Here is a 26,015-nt window from a genome sequence, read left to right as displayed (position 1 = left end):
TTGCTGTCAGTCCCGGTAGTTTTTATGCCAGGCCATATAGATGGCATCCCACCGACAAAGCAGAAATGCTGCAGTACTGGGGATTGGTACTGAATATGGGCCCAACGAAGAAGCCATCAGTGAGGGCTTATTGGTCCACAGATATTTTGTACCACTGCCCCTTATACCGCACCACAATGCCCAGTGCTCGTTTTGAGGCAATACAAAAGTTTATTTATTTCAGTTAGTTATATAGCGCCAACATATTACGCAGTGCTGTACATTTTAATGATAATTCCCAGTGCCCCCCCAGGATGACCCCAATTTTGATAGACTCTGCAAAATTAGACCTCTTATTTCCCGTTTGTCCCAAAAATTGTAATCATCTTATACCCCTGGCAGAGAAATTGCCATTGACAAATCCCTGGTGCATTTCAAGGGAAGGGTGAAGTTCAGGCAGTATTTCCCCAACAAACGTGCCAGGTATGGCATAAAGATATACAAGTTGTGTGAGCCAGAGTCGGGCTACACACACACGTTTAAAATATACGAGGGAAGGGACAGTCAGATTGAGCCCCCAAACTGTCTACCCGTCCTGATCACAACTGAGAAGATTGTCTGGGACCTCCTGCACCCACTGTTTAATCAGGGGTACCACTTGTATATAGACAACTGGTATACAAGTGTACCCCTGTTCAAATGCATGGCAGAGCAAAAAAGGTGTCGTGTGGGACGGTCCGCAAAAACATTTTATGATCATTCGCCCCTTTCATTTATAATTATAGTCCCTTTTATTTACAATTATCGTCCTTTTGATTTACCATAACCATTTCACCATTTAAAAAATGAAGATCCCCCATAACAAAACTAAAAATACCTAAAATGGGGGTCATATCTGGGGGTTTTCCATCGTTATGGGGGCTCAGAGTCTCTTCAAAGATCAAATGGGGCTGTTGAATTAATCATGGAAAACTTGGGCCCTGAAAATCTAAGCATGCTCCTTCACTTCCAGGCACTGCCATGTGTCCACACAACATATTTGGACCACTTTGGGGTATGTCTGAACTCGGCACAAATGGGCCAATAAATGTTGAGGTGCTTTTCTTCAATTGCAGGCTCTGAACAATCTGTCCTATAAATTAAACATTGGTGAAAACATTTTAAATCGTTTTTTTCATGCCAGATTTCCACAAGATTCTCCCAAAAAAAAAAAGTGTGGTCAAAAAAGTGATCACACCCCGAGAATTTTTTTATAGGGGTGTAGTTATCAAAATGGGGTCATTTCTGGGGGTTTTCCATAAATATGGGGGCTCAGAGTCTCATGCAAACTTGGGTCCTGAAAACCTAAGGCTGCTCCTTCACTTCCAGGCACTGCCATGTGTCCACACAACATATTTGGTCCACTTTGGGGGTATCTCTGAACTCAGTACAAAAGGGCCAATAAATGTTGAGGTGCTTTTCTTCACTTGCATGCTCTGTGTCTGAAAAATATGTCCTATAAATGAAGAATTTGTGAAAAAATTTAAAATGTTCTTTTTCACACCAGATTTCGACAAGATTCTGCAAAAAAACTATGGGGTTAAAAAAGTGATCAGAGATCTCCTAGAAAAAATTCCTTGAGGGGAGTAGTTTCCAAAATGGGGTCACTTTAGGGGGGTTTCCACTGTTTTGGTCCCTCCAGTGCATTGAAAACGCAACATGGCACTGAAAACTATTCCAGCAAAATCCGCACTCCAAAATCCAAATGACGCTCCTTCTCTTCTGAGCCCTGCTGTGGGTTCAAACATCAGTGTATAACCACATATTGTGTATTGCCACAATCGGGAGAAATTGCTTTACACATGTAGGGTTGCTTTTTTTCCTTTATTCTTTGTAAAAATTAATAATGTCTATGTTTTTTTCAGTAAAAAAGTTGATTTTCATCTTCACACACTAATTCAAATAAATTTAGAAAAAAACTGTGGAGTCAAAATACTAACTATACCCCTAGAAAGATTCCTTGAGGGGTTTAGTTTCCAAATGGGGTCACTTTTGGGGAGTATCCACTATTTTGGTCCCTCCAGTGAATTGCACACGCGACATGGCACTAAAACTATTCCAGCAAAATCTGCGCTCAAAAATCCAAATGACACTCCTTCTCTTATGAGCCCTGCTGTGGGTCCAAACAGCAGTGTATTGCCACATATGGGGTATTTCCGTAATCGGGAGAAATTGCTTTACAAATGTAGGTGTGCTTTTTCTTCTTTTTTCCTTGTAAAATTAAAAATGTCTAAGTTTTTCAGAAAAAAAAGTAGATTTTCATCTTTTGCACTTCTCGGGCAAAACCTTCTGTGTTACAGAAAAACAAATGTATTACATATGAAAAACTAAATTTGTAAATATCACCTCTAGTTTGCTTTAATTCCTCTGAAACACCTAAAGGGTTAAAAGACTTTCTGAATGCTGTTTTGAATACTCTGAGGGGTGCAGTTTTCAAAATGGGGTGATTTATGGGGACTTTCTAATATATAAGGCCCTCAAAGCAACTTCAGAACTGAACTGGTCCCTGAAAAAATTGCCTTTTGACATTTTCTTGAAAAGATGAGAAATTGCTGCTAAAGTTATAAGCCTTGTAACGTCGTAGAAAAATTAAAGGATGTTCAAAAAATGAAGCAAACATAAAGTAGACATATGGGATATGTGAAATAGTAACTATTTTGTTTGGTAATACTATCTGTTTTACAAGCAAATACATTTAAATTTCGAAAAAATTTTAAGTTTTGCAAACTTTCTCTACATTTTGGTGTTTTTCACAAATAAATATTGAATTTATCGACCACATTTTTTCACTAAAATAAAGTACAATATGTCACAATATGTCACGAGAAAACAATCTCAGAATCACTTGGATAGGTAAAAGCATTCCCAAGTTATTACCACATAAATTTACACATGGAAAAAATACTGAAGGGGTTAATGGCTGCTTTGCACTGATAAATTGTCTTTTTTAATTATTTTTGATGACTGCATTCACACGAGGGTGTTTGATTTGCGTGCGCAAAAAACTGACCGCTTTTCCTGCGCTTCATGCCCGTGTGCCATCAGTGTGCGTTGCGTATGGCATCAGTGTGCTTTGCGTGTGGCATCTGTTCTTCACGTCCGTGGTTACCCTCTGCAAGCACTTCCTTTTTTATTTTTTTATTCTCTGCATTTCTTTACCAACTTATGCATGAAACACGGACAGCACATGGATGTTGTCCGTGTGCTGTCTGTATTTTTCACACACCCATAGACTTTAATGAGCGACAATGTCCACAAAAATGCACCAATATAGGACATGCAGGGAGTTTCACGCAACAGACACTCACTACGTGAAAACTCATGAATGTCTGAATAGCCCTGTTGAAATGCATGGGTCCGTGTGCTGTCCGTTATATCAACGCACACGGATCCATCTACGGTCTATTAGATGTTATGCTAAGTTATGTCAGTTGCAAAAATTATTATTTCGAGTATGAGAAAAAAAAAAGTGAGCAAAAAGCTCTTGGGCCCCAATGCAAAATCAGTAACAGGGCCTCCACCTACCATATATCATTTATAATACTTATTTCTTCCTGTGTTTCAAAGGGACCATTGCTTCCCTTGCACCCCCTATAGCTATGCCCCTGTAAATAACAAAAATTCTACCAAACACAATGATTATTATAACAAATGATTCAATTTAAAGGGGTTTTCCACCTCAGCAAGTGATGACACATTGCTAGGATATGTCATTAACTGTTAATCGGTGGAGGTCCAACTGTTGGGATCCCCACTGATTATGAGAACAAAGTTTTATGTTGACTCTTCTGCTCCCAACCAGGTGCTGGGCAGAGAACTGCTGCACAGCACCATACAAGTGAATGTGGCTGTGCTGCAATATTACACATGTAACGGCCGCAGACTCCTCTCATCTTGCCGACGTCTTCCTCCCCGGAGATGCCAGCACATGCGGCCGTCCTGTCCTGCAGTGACCACTAGGGTGCGCGCGTGAGGTTATTTCCGGTCATGTGAATCCAGCCTGAAAGGGCCAGCCCGATCACATGTTAAGAACTAATTACTCCCTGGGCTATAAAAAGGGCCCTGACCTTTCACTCCCTGCCTGAGCATTGTTGTATTCCTCTGTATGTCTTGCAAATGCTTCATTAGTCGAATCCTGTTCCCTGTGTTCCCGTGCCCTGCTACCTGTATCCTGTATCCCATGCTGTATTTGTTCCTGTGCCATCCCTAGTGTTGGAGTCGTGTTGTGCCGTCTACCACGCCTGCTGACTTACGACATGTCTGGTGTCATCTGCCACATTTTGCATCACCTGCCGCCAAGGTCGCATCTGTGCCTAAGCCGTTGCTACTGTCTGGACTATTACAGGTACCCTTGTGCTTGGACATTATATTGACTTGGTACACTGTTGTTTGGACAGCTGCTGGACTCCGCTGGTTAAACCAAGACCATGATGACATCACAAGTCATGCGGGCGGATATGCACGACAGGACCAACTCCTCCAGGCTGTGAACGTAATTGCACATCGGCTGGATACGCAAGCTGTAGCCACGGCACCTGCTCCTATTGCTCCTCCTATTACACCTCCTGGCAGCACCAATTCACAATTCTCTCTGCCACTACCTCCTCACTACAGCGGGGACGCGAGGACCTGCAGGGGATTTCTGAACCAGTCAGATCTGCTTCAGTCTACATGCCAGAATATTTCCTTCCGATGGCGTAAGGATCACATTCATAGTCTTTCTCCTTACTGGCAAGGCCCTGGCATGGGCGAACCCCATCTGGGAACGTAAGGTACCAGAGATCCATGACTTACAGTGTTTTGTACAAACTTTCCGCACTGTATTTGAGGAACGTGGGCGAGTCTCTTTAACTGCTACATTCCTGCTGACAGATCGCCAAGGAGACACCTCTGTGGGCGAATACGCCATTCAGTTCTGTCCAGAGCTGTCCAGGAACAATGAAGCCTTGGTGGCTACCTTCTGGCAGGGTTTATCCTCCGATATCAAAGATGAGATTGCCGCTCGAGATCTGCATACTACCCTAGATGGCCTCATACTTCTAGCCACTTGGATTGACATGAGGATCCAGGAACAGTTTCAAGAGGTTCGCCAGGCCAGAAGGTTTCCTAGGCTGGCCCCTACATTCCAGCAACCCCTGCTGCCCTCATCAGTGGTTCCACCTGAGGAGCCTATACAAGTAGACCGTCTCAAGCTATCTGTTCAAGAGAAACAATGCAGATGCACTTTGGGACTCTGTCTGTATTGCAGCCTCAGAGGCCATTTTGTGCGTCTGTGTCCCCAAAATTGGTATATATTGGGGAGACAACTCTAGGTGGAAAAGGACTAAATAATAAATTGTCCATTCCCGTGACCATACCGTCCGATGAAAAGATGCATCGGGTCTCTGCCTAAATGGACTCCGGGTCCGCGGTAAACTTTATCCAACAGGACCTGGTTGATCAGCTCCAGTTGCCGACGGTCCCCTTGGAAACACCCCTGGCTGTTGCCTCGGTGAATGGACTTCCTCTGCCCAATCCCATCGTGTCTGATATCAAGCCACTGAAGCTCCAAGTGGGAGCCTTTCATACCGGCCAGATTGCTTTCCGCATCTTGCCCAAAGTCGTCAATCCAGTGTTGCTGGGTCTACCTTGGCTCTGGCTTCATGCCCCGGTTCTGGACTGGAATTCCGGAGAAGTTCTCCAATGTGGCTACAAATGTTTTCACCACTGCCTGTCGCAGATTAAGCCTGTCCTGCCTCCTATGTCTCAGTCATTGACAGGATTACCCACTCATTTTGCACACGTCGTTTGCAAGAAGGAGGCGGAGATGCTTCCCCCACACCGGGCGTACGACTACCTAATTGAACTGGTTCTTAATGCTTCACCATCCTGGGGACAGGTATACCCCCTCTCCTTGCCAGAGACTCAGACCATTGCGGCCTATATCAAGGAGAATCTGGAGAGGGGTTTTATACGAAATTCCTCCTCCCCGGCCAGGGCTGGGTTCCTCTTTGTAAAGAAAAAAGACGGATCTGTTCGACCCTGCATTGACAACCGTGGTCTCAACCAGATCACGGTAAAATACAAATACCCTTTGCCCCTGTTCTCGGAACTATTTGATCGCATACTTGTGTGGGGCCTACAACTTAATCCAAATCTGTCAAGGTGATGTGTGGAAGATGGCATTTAACACCCGGGATGGGCACTACGAATATCTGGTGATGCCCTTTGGCCTGTGTAATACTCCCGCAGTCTTCCAAGAATTTGTAAATGATATCTTTCCGAGATTTCCTCTATGTCTGTGTTGCGGTCTATCTCAATGACATTTTGATTTTCTACCCAGATCCGATTACAAATCGGAGGCATGTCCATCAAGTCCTGCTGCGATTAAGGGAGAATTGTCTGTATGCCAAGCTGCAGAAGTGCACTTTTGAAAATAATTCTCTGCCCTTCCTGGGCTACATCATCTCGGATCAGGGTCTCAAGATGGATCCTGAGAAAGTAAAGTCCGTTCTCAGGGCCTGCGATCCATACAGAGTTTTTTGGGATTCGCTAACTTCTACCGCCAATTTACTGACGGCTCCCAACTCTACCCTTACCAAGAAAGGTATGAATACCAAGGTATGGACTCCAGAGGCAGAATCAGCATTCAATAGCCTCAAGAGTGCCTTCACTTCAGCCTCGATCCTCCATCATCCTGATGTGTCTCGGCAGCTCTCATTGGAGGTGGATGCTTCTTCTGTTGGTGCAGGTGCACTTCTGTTCAAGAGAAGGTTCAAAGGAAAGGCAGTAGTATGTGGCTAATACTCAAGACTTTTATTCTCCGCAGAGCGCAATTACTCTCTTGGGGATCGGGAGTTACTGGCCATCAAATTGACTCTGGAGGAGTGGAGACATCTGCTAGAGGGCGCAGCTTACCCCATCCTGATATACACCGACAACAAGAACCTTACCTATCTCCAGTTGGCTCAACGGCTAAACCCTCGTCAAGCCAGGTGGTCGCTGTTCTTCACCCATTTCCAACAAGGTAGCTCAGTCCAAGCCAGCCGGTCTGCTCCAACCTCTGCCTGTACCCAATGTCCCTTGGCAGCACATTGCGATGGACTTTGTCACAGACCTTCCCCCTCAGTAGGATGCAATACTGTTTGGCTGGTGGTGGACCGGTTCACGAAGATGGCACATTCTATCCCGCTGACCGGCTTACCCTCTGCTCCTCGACTGGCAAATCTCTTTATTCAGCACATCTTCCGCTTGCATGGCTTGCCCCTTCACATCGTGTCTGATCTGGGGGTTCAGTTCACCTCAAAATTCTGGAGAGCCCTCTGTAAACTCCTGGATGTGAGATTGGACTTTTCTTCAGCCTACCACCCCCAGTCCAATGGTCAAGTCGAGGGGATTAACCAGATCATGGAGAATTAGACTGGGTACAGCTTCTACCGTGGGCTGAGTTCTCATTCAACAATCACACAAGTGAATCCACCACTTCCACACCATTCTACATTGTGTACGGTCAACATCCCTCTTCCTGTTTCGGCCACATCTCAGGTACCCGCAGCTGACTCTGCATTTGGGGACTTTCTGCAAATCTGGCAACGGACCCGGTCCTCTATTCTGCTTGCAGTCGATCGCACGAAAGCGAAAGGCGGATAGAAGAAGAGCCGTCCCAGTATCTTCCGGGTGCCAAAGTTTGGCTGTCCTCTAGGAATATCCGTCTGAAGGTGCCTTCATACAAATTTGCCCCAGGTTCCTCGGACATTTTGAGATCCTGCAACAAATGAATCCAGTCTCCTATTAGCTTCAGCTACATACTACCATCAAAATTCCCAACTCCTTTTATGTTTTGCCTTACAAAAAATGTGTGTGAACATACCCTACGAGTGTAGTGCTGGTTTTTTAGCCGTTTTCTGTCTTTCTCAAAATTATTTTTGGTAGGGGTGCCCTGAGGAAATTTTATTTTTCCAGTGCTGCCTCGAGTCCAAAAAGGTTGGGAAACTCTGTACTAGGCTACAGGATCATGCCGGCCTACGCAAGGATCCCGTCGTGGAGCCGCTCAGTTAGTCGTGGGAACGCGGCCTCGGTGAGTACAATTTTTGTTTTTGTTTGGGGGCACTGTCTACAAGGGGGAGGTGGGTGACTGTCTGACACTGTCTACAAGGGGGAGGTGGGCGGTGCTGTATGGCACGATCTACAAGGAGGAGGTGGGAGATTATGGCACTCTCTACAGGGAGGCTGTATGGTAAGATCTACAGGGGGCACTATATTGTGTGGGGGCCACTAAGCGGACATTATACTGTGCAGGGGTACTACAGGGGGCATAATACTGTGGGCACAATTAGAGGACAGAATACTGTGTCCTTGAAGGGGTTGTAATCAATTATATTATTAAATATTATTATTATACTGTATGGGGGCACTAAAGGGGCATTATAATTTTTTTATGGGCCATTTTTTTTTTACTGATGCAAAAAGTCAGAATGCACAGGAAAACAGTGGAGAATTATTTGTTGAAAAACCATTTCCACAGCAATCACCAATATAGTGGTGGATCCTGATGTCAATTACCCTAATTTCTGCTTACTAATCTATCAACATTTTTAACTACAGGGCCAGCCTCAGGTGGGCAGATACCCTGTGCATTACCTTCTATTGACGCCCCCCCCCCCCCCCCGCTTTTGGTGTACCAGAAAGCATCCAAATAATACAACTACAAAATGTGCAAATAACATAAGAACATTGTTGTAAGGTGCCCATATGGCACTGATGGCACTGCTAGGCCATAGCCTAAATTGACCTCTGGTGACATCACATCTGTTTTTTCCTTTCATTGAAGGTATGCATCCGGAGTATTCTTAGACATATACCTCTGACAAAAGGTTGTCACGCGGTATCCATTTTTTACTGTATCTCTCTGTATAGGAAAGCGCAACAGACTATGCTTTAACAAAAAAGGTTTGCCGATGCATTTAGCCCACTATAAGCTAAGTACACTCTTTTGGCACACGTCGAGTACATGGGGCCCTATTAATATATTTGGCGTATATGCTGTATCCTGTTCAGCTTCCTTTTACATGTTTTGGCACCAAGTGTGGGATCTATGATGCAAGCTCTGGGTGCCCAAGTAATCAGGGTCAATGTGCTATCTACAATAGTGACAGGTGATGCGCCTGTGCGACTGCTCAGGTCCCATCCCCCTGACGCCGGCCATTAATTACTATGATGTTAATGGATACAAGTGGTTAAATGGAGATAATGAAAACTAATATAGATTCCATTAAAACACAATTAATTGCATTTAGACTTTTTACTTGCTTCTGTAATTGCTTTCTAAATAATGAACATTATTTCTCAGTTTACTATCCAGTAGATATGGAACAACCTGTTAAAATTTATTTTTCTTAAAGGGTAACTATCATCTCATTTATGTTTTAATAATGTATAGAGCAGGTGATTTCAGGAAATATTGCAATATATTAAATTAACCAGGGGTAGCAAGAAAGTTGAATCCAGCGCTTTAAGTGGAAGTAAAATGGAAAGGTTTTCCAAGTTTAATGGTTTTCGTTAAAAAGTCCAATGGAGTGTAGTCCTGGTGTGTAGAAAATGGGGGAATGTAATCCTTTCGAGCCTACGGAGCCGTCCGAAACGCGTAGGCTCGAAAGGATTACATTCCCCCATTTTCTACACACCAGGACTACACTCCATTGGACTTTTTAATGAAAACCATTAAACTTGGAAAACCTTTCCATTTTACTTCCACTTAAAGCGCTGGATTCAACTTTCTTGCTACCCCTATTTCCGCATCGTGTGCCGACACGAGGATCCGGGCGCTGTCAGCGACACCCATTATTGTGTCAGGTGAGCTGGAGGATTCCTCCCCTTCTCCCCTTTCTTATTAAATTAATCAATTCAGCCTCCTTTCATTGTAAAACTGCTCCTGAACTGTTGCCCCTATCCCCAGAGCTACTGTCCACTGCAAGGGAAAATCTGTATTCATCGCCATACACGCTGAATACAGCGACTCTGTATGGGGGACACTTTATCCTACTTGCTCCTAAAACCTGATGCACCCGATGTCTCAGGTATTTCAAGTAAATAGGAGCAGAGCTGCTATACAGTGGTCAGAGCCTTCTGCGTCCAACACCGGCCACAGCATAACATCCGGTGCTCGGAGGCAGCCGGAACAGCTGATCAGTGCGGGGTCTGTGTGTCGGACACCAACCGATCATATACTGATGACCGATCCTGTGTAGAGGTCATCAGTCTGAAAGAATGGTCCATGCCCAGACAACCCCTTTTAAGTTTGCTTATATGGTAAATGTAGCTCTGGAAGGAACCTTGTGGTAGAAATAAACTGTCTACCAAAAAAGCTTTGTTCTAGTGATGTCCAAAAGCTTGAAATAGATCTCCATCATTAGCTAAAACCCATGCAAGTTTAAGGGTCAATTAAGCAATATGCTGACTTACAGGATATCCATGTTGATGATGACTGCAGCGTCCATGGCCACAGATCGTCGGGATTACTCACCGCCCGGCAGCCGCAGCCATGGATCTGTGAGCGCTGGCCCACATCTCCTCCCCAGGAGACGCCAGCACTCACTTCTGCTCCGGTCTGTGGTGTCCCGTAATGTGCGCGTGCACGCTTGTGCCCGGCCTTAAAGGGCCAGCGCGCGCACATGAGAATCATCATTAATTAGCCCATGATCACCCTGGACTATAAGGGCCCCTTTGCTCATTGCCTGAGCATTGTTGTGTTTTCCTATGTAAGTCTTGCAAATGGTCACTTAGTGTTATACTGTTCCCGTTGTTCCCGTGCCCTGCTACATGTTGGAGTCGTGTTGTGCCACCGGTTCCGCCTGCTGTGTTACACCACATCTGGTGTCTACTGTAAAGGCCCCATCTGTGTCAAGCCTCCATTACTGTCTGAGCCACTACAGGTACCCTTGTGCTTGGACTATATATATTGACATGGTACTCTGTTGGCCAGCTGCTATCCTGATACGGCGGTACGGCCCAGTGGGCCCACATACCCGCAGATCGTGACAATAACAAATTAAAGACAGTTTTGCTTTTGTTTGCATATTATCGCTATTGAGTAACGGACTATATCCATATTTGCACTAATGAACGTAGGTCTCAGAAGATGCCAGTAAATACGTATAACATGACCCCCATGGTATATTAGTATGTATGCCGTGTACGCAAGCATATATTGTGCGTATAATCAATCTGACCCGCATTCTGTTTCTAAAAGGGCTAGGGAGGGGTGAATATTTACTAAGATTATTTTTTTTCTCCCAATTGTTACCTCTGCTCTTCTATAAATAACAGAATTTAAGCATAAAAACGTGACAATATCTTTGTAAGACCCGCCTGTATAATCTGTCATTCCTTACACTCTCAGATTACCATATAGAAGTGGTGCCCATTGTGCCAGAAATGCAAAAGTGAATTCTTAATGCAACCTGATAACTTGAGGAAATCGCACAATGTTGTATTTGCCATGGTCACCACCACAATACTCGTCTGAACATGCACAGTCAATACTCTGTTCGTTTCTAGATATTGCTAGTTTATGAGTGTAGCCAAGGACATTTTAATCACCTGGTTTCCTTTATTACAAAGAAAGTGTGTGAGTCGACATCTATCTCCATTCCGTTAAAAAGCAGTACACTCAGGTTACACTTCTATAATGCATCCTTTTCACAGTAAACATACTGAATTAGAACACAGTCATATAAAACATGGCATGGCGTTTTCAGGTCCGATATGCTGTTCTGTATTAGCTGTAGTGATACTGCCCTCTCCTGCATTTTCACAAACTATGTAACTGTTGACCTTAAACAGTTAATTATGTAACGTGGTACCTTAATCTCTTGTCATATAGATATGCATAAGAATTAATTGACCGGGTTCAACATATTTGCAGGGTATCAGACCAATTTGCATAATGAAGAATCAATAGAGAATATAATTATTTTAGATTAACTCATTTATAGACTTTGTAGAATTGATTTTTCAGATTTGAGATGTGCAGCGAATTAGAGTGATTCACACTTTGCAGATTTGTTAAAGATTTGCTCATCTCTAATAAGAGAAGCAAAGAATTTCTTCTCAAATTGGAGACAGGCCTGCGGACGATTACCATCAGTGTCCTTGTGCAGCAAAGATGCACAGGACAGTCTAATTATAACAAAAGGAAGGGAAAGGGAAGGAAATATCTACTAATAACATAATGGACGCAAACCATAACTAATTTAAGTGCAAAAATCCACATTAAACTTTTAGGGCATTATCTTCTACCATGCGCTGCATCAATGTATGCATTTTGTAAAAGGGGCGATTAGTAACATGCTCCTAAATGCATTTTCAAGGTCCTGAAATTCAGATCCATGATGTGCACTGCATACAAATTATTCCTATCTTGGGAAGAAGACTAAAGCGAGAACTATGATCAGCAACAAACACATCCAAAATCCAATTGTTACTTGGACATTCACATCATGCAGTTTTGTCAGGGAACCTTTATATTATATTGGTATTTTACTCTCAATAAGATTAACCATAATGGTATAATAAACTTTAGTTGGGAGCAGCCACATTTTGAATGCAATGAATTGCCAATCTTATTGGAAGGCTATTTCATCTTCTTTTGACATTTTAAGGCCGGGTTCCCATGGGTCAGAAACGCTGCGTAAAAACTAGCGTTTGCGTCCTGGAACTAATTGGGGTGCGGTTTTTCGGCCGGAATTTCCGCTGCGGAAAGCAACGTAGAAATAAAAAACGTTCAAACTTACACCGGCCGTTGTCATGGTGACACGTCCCTCCTTTGCCGTCCGGCCTCCCTGGATGATGCTGCAGCCTATGTGACTGCTCCAGACTGTGATTGGCTGCAACGGTCACATGGGATGAAACATCATCCCAGGAGGCCGGTCTTGAGGAAGAAGCAGGGAGTTCTGGGTAAGTATGAATATATTTTTTTCTGAGTTGTGATTTGTACGGCGGAAAGTCGCAATACTTTGCTATTCATTGCAGGTTTTGCATCCCCATTGAATTCAATGGGGAAAACCCGCAACAGAAAAGCAACAAAAACACAGCAAAAATTGACATGCTGCAGAATTAAATTTCGCACCGCAGGTAAGTTTATAAAAAAAAATCCTGCAGCGTGGGCATGAGAATTTCAAAATCTCATCCACTTTGGGGTGCTTCCCCGATTGTTATGGGATTTCTAGATAATCTTTCCCTACCCTCCCTGGTTAGCCAAACCTATTAACAGTATATCAGGGTGAGACAAGTATTTTTTCTTATTAGTAAATTCTCCAAAATAAATTTGTAGAACTCATTGGGACAGATGTACTAATGCAGTCTAAGATATAGACAGTGTAAACTTAGCCAAGGACACTTTTCTCCTTCTTATAACACTTTTAATTTGGCTTAGTTTGCAACAGAATTTTGTGCCCATTTTTTCAACGCACAATGGCGCATCTTAAGCCATGTCCCCTTTTCAGTTATATTATGCTCCTTTTTCTAAAGTCGAGTAAACAGCTGGTTTAACAAGACATGTGCCAAACTGCGCCAAGATGCGCCAGATTTGGGCACAATTTACCACACATTGGGGCTGCAGACACATTAGTACATGCTTGAGAAAGAGAACAGACCCTGAAACGTTGCACCAGGTGTAGCAGTTCCTCCACGCGAAGTCTCTGCAAACTAACCATAAAGTCACCAGGAAGAATATATCTGGATACATTATAGACTTTTACATGCTGGGGGATATTCACATTTATTCTCTGTATGTGATACAGATTTTTTTTCGATAAAAGGAAATATATTTATTGCAAAGAGAAAAATACAATTGTTACGTGCTTATTTCTCCATAAAGCTACATTGTTATTATGAGACATTGGAAGCGTCTCATCTAGCACTCATTTTACCCTCGTGTCAATTTAATTAAGGGTCAAAACTTATATAGCTGCCCATTGTGCCATTGCTCTGCTATAACTTTTTTTTTTGTTTTAAATTTCTTTATCAAAGACTAAAACAATAACAATTTTATATCATATTGTCATCACATATGGATTTACATTTACTTAAAATCATCACCACAGCTCATGCATGATGACTACCTACAGTATTTGGCACCCAAATATTCAGAACTAAACCAAACCAAAGTTGACTACCTATCAGCTCATCAGAACGATTGGACATTCGTAAACTTTGGCACAAACTGCAGTCAAACTGCAGAACAATGTGTCAAATTATTTCTTTCCATTTCTCCTTTCAAATTATTATTCAATTTATATGCAAAACCTTTCTTCCCCCTGCCTATACCAGCAAGGTATGCGACAAAGGGAGAAAGGAAACTACACAAGGCAATAAAAAAGTGCGGAGTGAGGCTCACATGAAGACACTAAAGTCGCTTTGTTGACCTTTCTGGCCCCAAGTCTTATTGAATTTTGGCATATTCAGGTTCATAAGAGAGAGACATTCTTTTTCTCCTCTGAAGCAAGTGTCTGACTGAAACTTTCCAGACCTCTGTGTCAGGAGGCTCTGTTGCTATCCATTTTAACACAAATTCATTTCTGGCAATAAATAGTAAAATAGCAATTTTTCGCTTTTTATTTGCTATTACTTTTAGAAATAAATACAGTGACAATTGGGTGTATCCTTGTCAATGGGATGTGTCCCTATACACTCATACATACTCTAATACAGTGTTAGACTGTTTAGGAACACACTCTAAGTGAATGTTAGCACCCAGTTGTAAATTTGTTCAATCATTTCCAGGAGGAATAACAGAGGACTGGCACAATGCAGAGTTCCAAGAAAAGATGTCCTAGCTTTGTCATCTTAAGTGGATTGCAAGTATTTACTAAAAAAAAACATGTCAGGGGAGATGACCGGTCCACTTTAAAAGACACATCTATAAAAAGACTATAAGGGTATGTTCACACAGGAAAGATACGCTGCGTAAAAGCACACATTGTATCTGCCCTGAAAAACCTCACGAAAATTCGCTGCGGAAAACTGCACATAAAAAGTTTTAATATTCACCCATAACCATGGCAACGCATCCCTTTGCTGTCCTTCAGTCTGGCCTCCTGGGATGACCTTTCGTCCTATGTGACCGCTGCAGCCTTTGATTGGCTGCAGCGGTCACATGGGATTAAAATGTCATCCCAGGAACGTGGCCTGTATGAAGAAGCACAGAATTCTGGTAAGTATAAGATCTTTATTTTTTTCAGTTGCGAGTTTAGCGGTGGAATCTCAGCTTTTATGCCGCATAAATCGCATCATCTGCTATTTGTTGCGGGTTTTACCTCCCCATTGAATTCAATGGGGAAAACCCACAACAAAAAAGCAGCGGTTAGGCAAATACAATTGACAAGCTGCGGATTTAAAAAAACACCGCAGGTGAATTTCTGAGCGTTTTATCATTTACGCGGCGTCTGAATGAGATTTGTTCAAATCCCATCCACTTTGCTGCTACTATATTATGCTGCGGATTTTCCGCAACGAACTCTGTTGCGGAAAATCTGCAGTATTTACACTACATGCAAACCTGGCCTAATAGTTTATTTTGATGTATAAAACTGACCCGATCTTTAGTTACCTACACAAAAAACTCAAAAATATAGTACAAATGGATCTTGAGAATCAATAAAACTAAAGTGCAGAAATAAAAAAATTGTTATTCATCCCGCTCATTTGTATGTGGCTCATGTTTTTGAGCTACTTTCTTCTTACAGACTATTTATAGACGAGTTGCTATAAGGAACACTTTGATGGTGTAATTTACCTCCTGCAGCTCCTTGTATGATAGCCCCAAAAGAGTGCAGTATAAATCACAGCAGAATCCCCATGTTGTCATGAATGACTAAGTACTTCCCAACCACAATCTCCTAACCACTTGTATCAAACCACAGCAAGATCGCTGCAAGTAAAGTGATTAATTATTTTGTTGATGTGATATAGGAAACTTTAATATTGACCTCGGATATTAACTGGAACTCCCATCCAGAAAACAGAACATATACGCATAGGCTAAAGTGGAACATCAATTCTTTTTACTACAGTCAATTGTTCTTGTATTAGATGAATGATTTTATTGGAATAGCACATCTTTAGAACACAATATAATAGATGGATGGAGGCAGGAGATATTACAGTTTAAATCTCAGCAGTAGTAGCTTCAACCTAGAATGTGAACTATTAAAAATGGTAATGATCTAGAGCAGAATTCAGTGAAGCAGTTGGAATTCTGAAGGCCTCAATCAAGCACTGCATTCACATGTAGAATATCTTCCCAGATCTATATCACACATGTTAAAATAAAGGAGACTCTTTCTTGTTCTTGATACTAATGTGAAGACCATGAAAATCGCCAATATTAGAACAGATTAATGCCATTAAACATTGGTTTCACCCAAAAGTTTTTTTTATACTTGGTGCCTCTAGCATCCATGGGATAACATAAATAATCTTCCAAATTCTATATTCATAGATCTGAATAGATCCCAATCCTGGTCTATAATTCAATCTAGTAGTTAGTACGGTTGGTTTGGACCAATGATTTGAACCAAGGGTCCAGGCTCAAAATTGCCCAAATTAGAAACTTTAATTTACCAATTCACTACCATGGGGTTGAATCAGGATGACAACCATAAAAACTGCCAAAAAATGGGGAGGCAAGGACTCTTTGCATCATAAAATGTCTATAATGCCAGGAGTCCCGTTCACCTGTACCGCGGTCGGGCCGGGAAATGCGTCCGACACTCGGACAGTTTTTCACGGCCCGAACTCGGTCATGTGCAAGAGGTGTTAATGTAATATGTGAGGTGAGGAAAATTGGTTTTAAATAGTTTTTTTTTAAATTAAAAACAAATCTTATTTTTTAGATACAGCTCCTATGTTTTATGTATACATAGAAGCTATATCTTGCCGTCAAAGCTAAATCCGTCAGGTCTGCAGGACTGATGGCTTAAAAGGGTTTTCCAGCCTGTAAAAATGTATGGCTATCCTCAGGATAGGCCATCAATAGTTGATGGGTCAGGGTCCGACTCCCAAGACCCCCACCGATCAGCTATTTTGAAGGGGGTGCAGCGCTCGTACGAGCACTGCTTCCCCTTTATTTCTACTTGCTCACTGTGAATCGTCGACACGCATTTAGCAGCGATTCACAGGTATTGCAGCCTTTTCTCCAATTTAAGTGAATTGTAGAAAAGTCGACGATTCACAGTGAGCAAGAAGAAATAAAGGGGAAGCAGTGCTCGTATGAGCACTGCACCCCTTTCAAAACAGCTGATCGGCGGGGGTCCCGGGAGGCGAATCCTGACCCATTAGCTATAGATGGCCTATCCTGAGGATAGACCATGAATTTTACTGTCTGGAAAACCCCTTTAAACGAACACTGGTCCTGTGTGTCTCTAGCACGCAGGATCCAGCTAATATCGATCACATCTAAGTTAATGAACTTAGATGTGATCGATAATGACATCATTCTTTCCAATCATTTACCTCGGCTAATCGACGTTTTTATGCAGCCAATAAAATGGTCGCTAGTCGGCAGCACATCTCCTTGTGTAAGCAGGAGGATGTGCTTCCAACATGATGGAAATGTATGGGGACGAGCGATCGTAGTAACGAGTGCTCGCCCCCATACATAACCAATCATAGCTCCTTGTGAAAGGAGCAAAAGAGCGCAGATCGACGATCTGTTTAGTGTCGGGCCGTGTAAAATGACCCTAGAGAAATGCAATAGTTGAACGGGTTTCTGTATTTCTGTTTTGATAAATCTTGTCATATGATACACTTGCGTTGCTGTTTCTTGGCTGTTCCACCATGATGCTTTTCTGGGTCCCCCGATGGTCCTTTATTTATAATCTGGGGTCATGTCTGTCATCTATAACAATGTTGCATCACACTGTGGTATTGTGGGATTGTTATGAACAATACTCAATGGCACTAGGTTATAAAAGAAAAGAAGCATCAGGGGACCCAGAAACCATCAGTGGTGGAACGGTCAAGAATCAGCAACGTAGGTATATCACTAATAACGTTTCTTACAGTATATTCTCTCAAACGTAAATATTTTTATTGAAGAAATTTTTGCATTACCAAGAATACATGTAAAGGACTGAAGTCCAGTCATATGATGCAACAACTCGAGCAACAGAACAGAAAATTAACTACTGCCAGTGCCATATCTATTACCCCTACATATAATAGAAATTTCAATGGTCTATCAAAGAAAAATACTAAAAACGAAATACTTTGATTGGATCCATGCATTCCATCCCTTCATGTTGCGACGGTGAAGACTTAAAGGGAATGTGTCGCAAATTAAACCTTTTTTTTAAGTGTCGTTACCTATTTCTATTATATTTTGTACGTTTTTTGCTGTATTTTTTTTTTCTTCCATATGGTGGAAAGTATTAAAAATGAAATAATAATTTGACATATTTTCCTATGTTGGCCACCAGGGGGAGCACTTCCCAGAATTACAGCAAGGTGAATAAGGCAAAGCAACCTGACTCACAGCTGCTGTAAATCTCACCCCCCCTCCCACAAGCCAGGAAAAGGTGTCTTCAAATTGCTAAGCAGTGTCCGGCAGCCATTTTGGGTGTGATTCTGCAGCTGGCAGAAGTTATAGGACACACCAAAAGGCTAAGGGTATGTTTACACGCTTACTAAACAAAGGGAAAACAGCTCCTGATTTTCAGCCATTTTTTAATCAAACTCGCGTTTTTTAACGGCTGTTTTTGGAGCGGTTTTTCTATAAAGTCAATGAAAAACGGCTCCAAAAACTTCCCAAGAAGTGATGTGCACTTCGTTTTGGTGGGCGTCTATTTACGTGCCGGTTTTGGAAAACGACCATGTAAAAAACGCCCTGTCGGAACAGAACGCCGTATTTCCCATTGAAACCAATGGGCAGATGCTTGTAGGCGTTCTGCTTCCGATTTTTCAGCTGAAAACACTGCGTGTGAACATACCCTTAGAATGATGAAAGTGAAGTGAATGATTTTTCAGTTGACCGGTTCACACGCCGTGTATTTGACACATTTTTTATTTTGCACATTTTACGTGCAAAAAAACCACATAAAAAAACGCTTCATTACACTTGATTTTGCGTGTTTGGGGGGATTTGTGTGTGTGTGTGTGGGGGGGGGGGGGGTGCTCGCCGCTGATTTTTCAAAACAGCTGATAAGCGGCTATGAAGTATCAGCGGCACCCGTGCACACTCCGCTCTGCCACACACACATTGGAAATGTCTTAAAGGGGTCGTCCAGGAAAACATGGCGCCGCACCTGTCTTCAGGTCGTGTGTGGTATTACAGCTCTGTCCTATTCACTTCAATGGAGGTGAACTGCAATACCAGACACAACCTGAGGACAGGTGAGGTGCTGTGTCTCCAATCCGGACACCCCTTCTGTCCTGAGATGACCCGACGGTGGAGGCAGGTGTCAGAGCCACCCACCGCCATCACTGCATACAGAACCATACAACTATGCATGAGGGTAGGGCTTTTCCTTAGTGAACTGTCTCTTGTTATGGACAGATTTATAGTCACATGAACCCCGTCTGATGAACCGGTAACCTAGGTCCAATCACATGACAGAGGGGGATCACCACCAAAAGCCCTGTGCACCCTCAGCCCGTTCATCCAGCCCTTTCCTGGTTATATCTGCTTCTGGGAAAGCTGGGTGACCACCATTACCCCTCCTACTGGAGTTTTTGGGGATGTGACTAATGAACCTCTCACACTCAGTAGGAGGGGTAATGGTGGTCACCCAGTTTTCCTAGACCCCTGAACGGTAAATCTCTCTAGTTGTACTGAGACTGTTTGGGAATATGACTAATGAACCTCTCAGTCTCAGCAAAACAAGAGAGATTTATCGTTCAGGGGCCTGGGAAAGCTGGGTACCATACTAACAGCGGGCATATTGTTTATCACCCAAGTTTCCCAGGACAGTTACATCATGTGTCCTTTATACAGAGTCTCCTGCACGACTACAGGGAAGCCCGTTGGGGGAGGGACCCGTGGGGGGGGACGCCCGTCGGGGGGGGCGGTCGGGGCTCACGAGAGCGGCGGTCTGTGAGAGAGAGAGGGACAGACAGAGACACACAACTTACCTGCAGTGCAGCTGGTCTTCATGATGGCGCCTGCTATCTCCCTGCAAACAGCTGCTCTGCTGTGTGACCCTGACCTGCGTCTGCGTAGTACAGAGCCAGAGAGCAGAAGCAATGGGACAGGAGCCATTCATTGACTCCTATGCCCTGTAGCTGCCGTATTCCATCTCTGTATGTGTCGTTAATTGACACATACAGAGATGAAAAAAAAAATGGCAGCGCCCATAGTGAAGTAAAAGTTAGAAAAAAGAATAAAGTAAAACACAAACACACAAATAAATTACATTTATTTTAAGAACATACTAAAAGCAATATTATATTAAAAAAAAAAATTTCCGCGACACCCGTCCTTTAAGTCGTTCACTAAATAAGTTTCATGGTAACAATGACTATTAACCCTTCTAATAACATCTGATAGAGAAGGGGATATGGGAGATCTCCAAGATTGCGCAATGGCCATTCTGGTGGCAATAAGTATATGATGAATGAGTAATCCATCTGGCGGGCCTATCTCTTCTAACGAAATATCTAAAGTTGCTAGAGCAGGGGACTTCTGTACAGGAATATTTACAAATTCCGATATAAGTGCAAATACTTGAGTCCATAGGCCAGAAATTGTGGGACACAACCACCAGATGTGTAAAGGAGATCCTAAATGCCCACAACCCCGCCAACAGAGGTTAGAGTAGCCAGGAATAATATGAACCAATCTGGAAGGTGTCAAATACCACCTATGGTGGATTTTTCTCATTAGTTCAGAATGATGAACACATTTGGAGTGTTTTGCTGCCCAATGTGAAGCTTTAATCCATTCATCTTTGGAAAATATATCTCCCATCTCCACCTCCCATTTCAGCATATAGTTTGCTTTAGGCTGGGTTCACACGACCTATTTTCAGACGTAAACTAGGCGTATTATGCCTCGTTTTACTTCTGAAAATAGGGCTCCAATACGTCGGCAAACATCTGCCCATTCATTTGAATGGGTTTGCCGACGTACTGTGCAGACGACCTGTAATTTACGCGTCGTCGTTTGACAGCTGTCAAACGACGACGCGTAAATGGACTGCCTCGGCAAAGAAGTGCAGGGCACTTCTTTGCCACGTAATTTGAGCTGCTCTTCATTGAACTCAATGAAGCAAAGCTCAAGATTTACGAGCGTCTCAGACGGCTCGCAAAATGCGAGGAGGAGCATTTACGTGTGAAACGAGGCAGCTGTTAACAGTCTGTCTTTTCACACATAAATGCCTCTCATCGTGTGAACATACCCTTACCCTTTCGATCCATATTAAGAACTAATTTATAACCCTTTGGTAAACCTTTCGAGTATCCTCGCCAGTTATATAAGAATTTGTGTAATGAGGTAAGACCAGATGGGGTATTTGAAAATGTCATGGTTTGTATACAAAGGTCTAATTTGGAGATATTGGTTAAAAAAAGGTTATAAGAGTTCACTAGATCTGCAAAGGTCTGAAATGTATCCGATTCATAAAAATCAGGTAGAACCTTCATACCTGCGGAAAGCCAAGGTTTCATTGATATGTGTGGTATGAGAAATTCAATAACAGAAATTGTAATCATATCCTTTGCCACGTGAACCCATCTATTCTTGCAGACATATTGTTGTGACCAAACCCTTAAAGTGTCAGTCATAGATCTCAAAGTTAATTTCGGTAAATCGGCTCCTAATAAAACGGCTATGAGTTTAGTTTTCAACAAAAATTTGGAGTTATATGATCTTCCAAATTAGCCCACAAAAAGGGGGCTGTCATGCCCATGGCCCATCAGGTTCACTCACCTCCTGACGCCAGCAGCTATAGAACTGTGAGCGCTGCCCATCTCCTCAGGAGATGCCCGTGCTCATTTATCAGATATAGTCAAATCGATATTAGCATGGTCTGACCAATTTATTATTCCCATATTCGATGATGGTGAATTCAAAAGTATAACTCTGTCTACCTAGAGTAGACTTGTGTGGGGAGGAAAAAAAGGAATAGTCTCTCTCTCTCTGAGGCATGCTGGTACCTCAAATATCATGGAGATTTTCCTCTAGTATTATGTTCCCTAAGTCAGGAGACCATCTATTATTATTCATCGAGCGGTCTAAACGAGCATGAGAAACCACAGTAAAATCTTCACAGAAGATTAAACCACCTTGCTGTACAGCTTTAGTATTTGTGATAGTTTTGTTTTTTTATAAAAGAAACTTGTCTAGAGTTAGGGGCATATACAGAAACCACTGTAAAGGTAATAGCACTTAGTTCACAAACAAGAATCACATATCTGCCCTTTGGGTTCGTTATAACTTTAATAGGTTTAAACGCAACCAAATTTTTAATTGCTATTAGTACCCCAAACTTCTTTTTATCTATGGAAGCTGAGGAAATGTGGGGGAATCTTGGGTGTTTAAGAAGATGAGTATCGTTAGTGCGCAAATGTGATTCCTGGTTACATAATACGCCACAATTGGATTTCACTGCTTCTTTCCAAAGCAACAACCTTTTAAAAGGGGAGTTCAGCCCATGGACATTAAATCATAGGAATTTGATTCCCATTGAAATGAACACAGATGTTTCAAATTGTAAGTGTTATGAACACACGACAGTATAAAAACAAATGAACTGATAAATGTTAAACTGTACCGATCTTGAGAACAGTATAACGGATATCCCTCTTTCAGGTTAAAATAAAGGAGGCAAAAGTCAGTGGGACTTCTTTACCCACAATGAAAGGGATACAAAGTCAAGCCAAGGCAGAGTGTCACACACTTATCTGAAGGTTTTTCATCTAAAAGCATTTAGGTAGAAAACATTCTCAATCTCCAACCTTGTTTTTAGATCGGGTTACTTTTTCAGACCAGAATGGAGTCGTTATTTCTGGTCTGACAACTTTTCTGAGGTTCTGACTGTTAGGGGGAGTCGAGATGAAACCACGAGTTTGAAGGAGTTCTCTGGTATAATCTGGGGAGAAGCAGACATGTTGGCTGCCATTTTTTGATATTATAAGTTTGACTGGGAATTCCCACTTGTACAAGATTCCCTTTTCTCTTAGAAGTTTGGTCATAGGTAGGTATTCCTTTCGACGTAACATAGTGGTAGCTGATAAGTCTGGGTAAATCGATACATCTTTAAATTTTTACGGCAGGTCTGGGGAGCCTTTGAGGTCTTTCAAGAATTAGTCTTTGACGTGGTAAAAATGAATATAGTATAGTATCCCTAGAAATATGTGAAGCAATATGTCTTGGCTTGGGTATACGATGAATGCGATCAATGGTTAGGTCTAGATTGGACTTTTGAGGAAGGACCAGGATCATAAGATCTGTTAGGTATTTAGAGAGCAAATCAGGAGTAATTGATTCCGGAATACCTCGGATTCTCACATTATTCCTTCTAGAACAATCTTCCAAATCAAGAACTTTGTTAGAAAGTCTCTGCACTTCTTCCTCTAAAGTTGAGTTAGCATCTATCAAGGAATTATGAGATTTAGCAAAGTCAGCCATCTTTCGTTCAATGTGGTCTGTACGTGTGGCAAGGGATTGGATATCGGACCTGAGTTCCCCAATAGCTTTCCTAATATCCGTCTGAAGTGAATCTCCCAGTGAATTTAAGAGCTTTTTAATTACAGCTTCTGACACAGAGTGAGATTTCAGCGGATCTTGTATCTCGTTGTCTTGAGATTCTGCTCTACACAAAGGGGTAGGAGAAGATGGAAGAAGCGATATGCGTCTATAGACTTCCGAGGATTGAGAAGAGGAATTATGAAAAAACTCTGTGAGTTTAGTTGGTTTTGATTTAGTATTTCTCTTAGTTGTACCACCCATTTTGGTAATTAAAGTGCTGGCCCAGCAACTAGCAAGTGGTATAAGTCAAACAGTCCCAAAGATGTCAAACAAATGGGTATAAAAAATAGGCCTGGTATAGTGCAATACCCTGAAGAGGAGTGCAGCCTGTGTTGTAATGGCGGACAGAGGTACCATAAAAAGATTTATGTACTGAGAAGATAGCTTTCAGCTTATTTCTTAAGTCTCAGTTTCCAACTGCAAACAATAGACGACAGCTTATGTACTCACTGTGCCAAAGATGTTTTCTAAACCGTTATAGACTTTGGAAGGAACCCAGTCAGGAGAGGACCGGTGGAAGATGTGGGACGACTGCAGTCACACCGCACCATCGACCACAGGAGCAGCAGACTACTGGAAAATCCTGTATTTCCCCTGTGTTTTTTTCAGAGCGTCAGCGGACCTCCAGTGGGCGACAGGCGAGGAACATCACGGGCGAGTACCTAATTTATTGTAGTCTGGTTGCACTTTATTCCACGGTCTCCTCGTGCTGTTACACCGGAGTGTCGCGGAAGGGTGCCGAGGCCAGGGAGAAGCGCAGGTTTATTAAAATCACTCCTTCACTCTGGATCAATACTTGCTCAATTAGAGACTCGATCATGAGGCCAGATAGTTGTCTATCTCAGATTATGAGGTTTATTCGAGCCGGTATTAGCTTCAGTGGGCGGGAGAGGTGAAAGTTAAGCGTCTAATGCTAGTCCAGGCCACACCCCCAATGTTTCTTTGTTTCTTATGTTTTTATGTTCTGTTAATCTGAGGTTTAAAAAATAAAACATGTGATTTTAGCATGAGACCATCACCAACCGCCGCCGTCGTCTTTTGATGACGGCTGTAATCAAAGCCCAGTTACCCCAGCCTCCTTTATACGGCAGGTGGAGGTTAACAGATTAAGGATAGGCTGCTATTTATGGGCCAGTGCAGTATGCTTGCCCCCTAGGATAAAATTTGGCAGTCAGCCCCTGCCTGCAGCCCATAAGACGCTGGGACAGTATTCTTGTGCAGGCCCGCACGATGACATCACTGGATCACGCCGGCCTATGCAATGGTCCCGTCTCGGTGTGTGGCACAATCTACAGGGGCAGTGTGTAGCACGATCTATAGGGTGTATGTGCGTGTATATCACTATCTACAGGGGGTAACTATAGGGGCCATAGTCTTAAAGATATCTACGAGGTATACATATTTTTTGGGGGGTAAACATATGTCTTGGGGTTTGTGCCCCTGATCTTTTAAGACCCTAGCAATGCCCCTGCCATTACCTTTTAATCCAGTTTTTTTTTCTCACTTTCATTTCCCCTTCCTCTTTATTACTACTCTGTATTTCATTACGAAGGGATGGAACGGTTGTCTGATAGCAACCCACACAAAAAACCTTGCATGCTAGAATCGTTTTCTCACAAAGAAAGAAGAGACATGTAACCAATATACTGTACTATAAACATATATCTTCCAGAGCAAATAACACTTTGGCTAAGTGATTCCAAGCACTGTACCTCACCTCCAAAAAATATTAAATAGTACAAATACAAACTCCACAGTATCATTTGTAAACATAAGAACAAGGAGTCATGCACTATTCAGTATAAATATGAAAAATATAAAATCTTTTAATAATGAACAAAACAAGGGATAAAATCGCATAGGGGATCCCATAAGAATACAGTTATACATAGGCTACACCTAGATGTTGTATACAATACATAACAATTGTAAGTTCCATGTCAGTAATCATATGCACAATGGGTATAAAATAGCATCATAAATAAGCCTGGATGCATACACACATAGAAAAGGGGCAACATAAGGTTTATGCGATAAAGTAACCTTCCAGCACTACTATTGCAGGATGCCCTATCAAAGAATTAGTAAGGAAAAAGTTTCAAAAGTGAATGAATGACCAAAGTGAAGTAACTTACCCATATGTGCTAGGTAAACGGTGTACCCAGTATACCTCCCTGACGCGCTTTATCGATTTTTCAAGGGAACTTACCATTGTTATGTATTGTATACAGGGCCACCATCAGGGCAGTACAAGTGGTACTCCCATCAGGGGCCC

Source organism: Rhinoderma darwinii, chromosome 3, assembly GCF_050947455.1.
Source record: "Rhinoderma darwinii isolate aRhiDar2 chromosome 3, aRhiDar2.hap1, whole genome shotgun sequence".
Classification (NCBI taxonomy): Eukaryota; Metazoa; Chordata; class Amphibia; order Anura; family Rhinodermatidae; genus Rhinoderma; species Rhinoderma darwinii.
The sequence above is the reverse complement of the archived record's forward strand: the minus strand, read 5'-3'. Positions refer to the sequence as shown.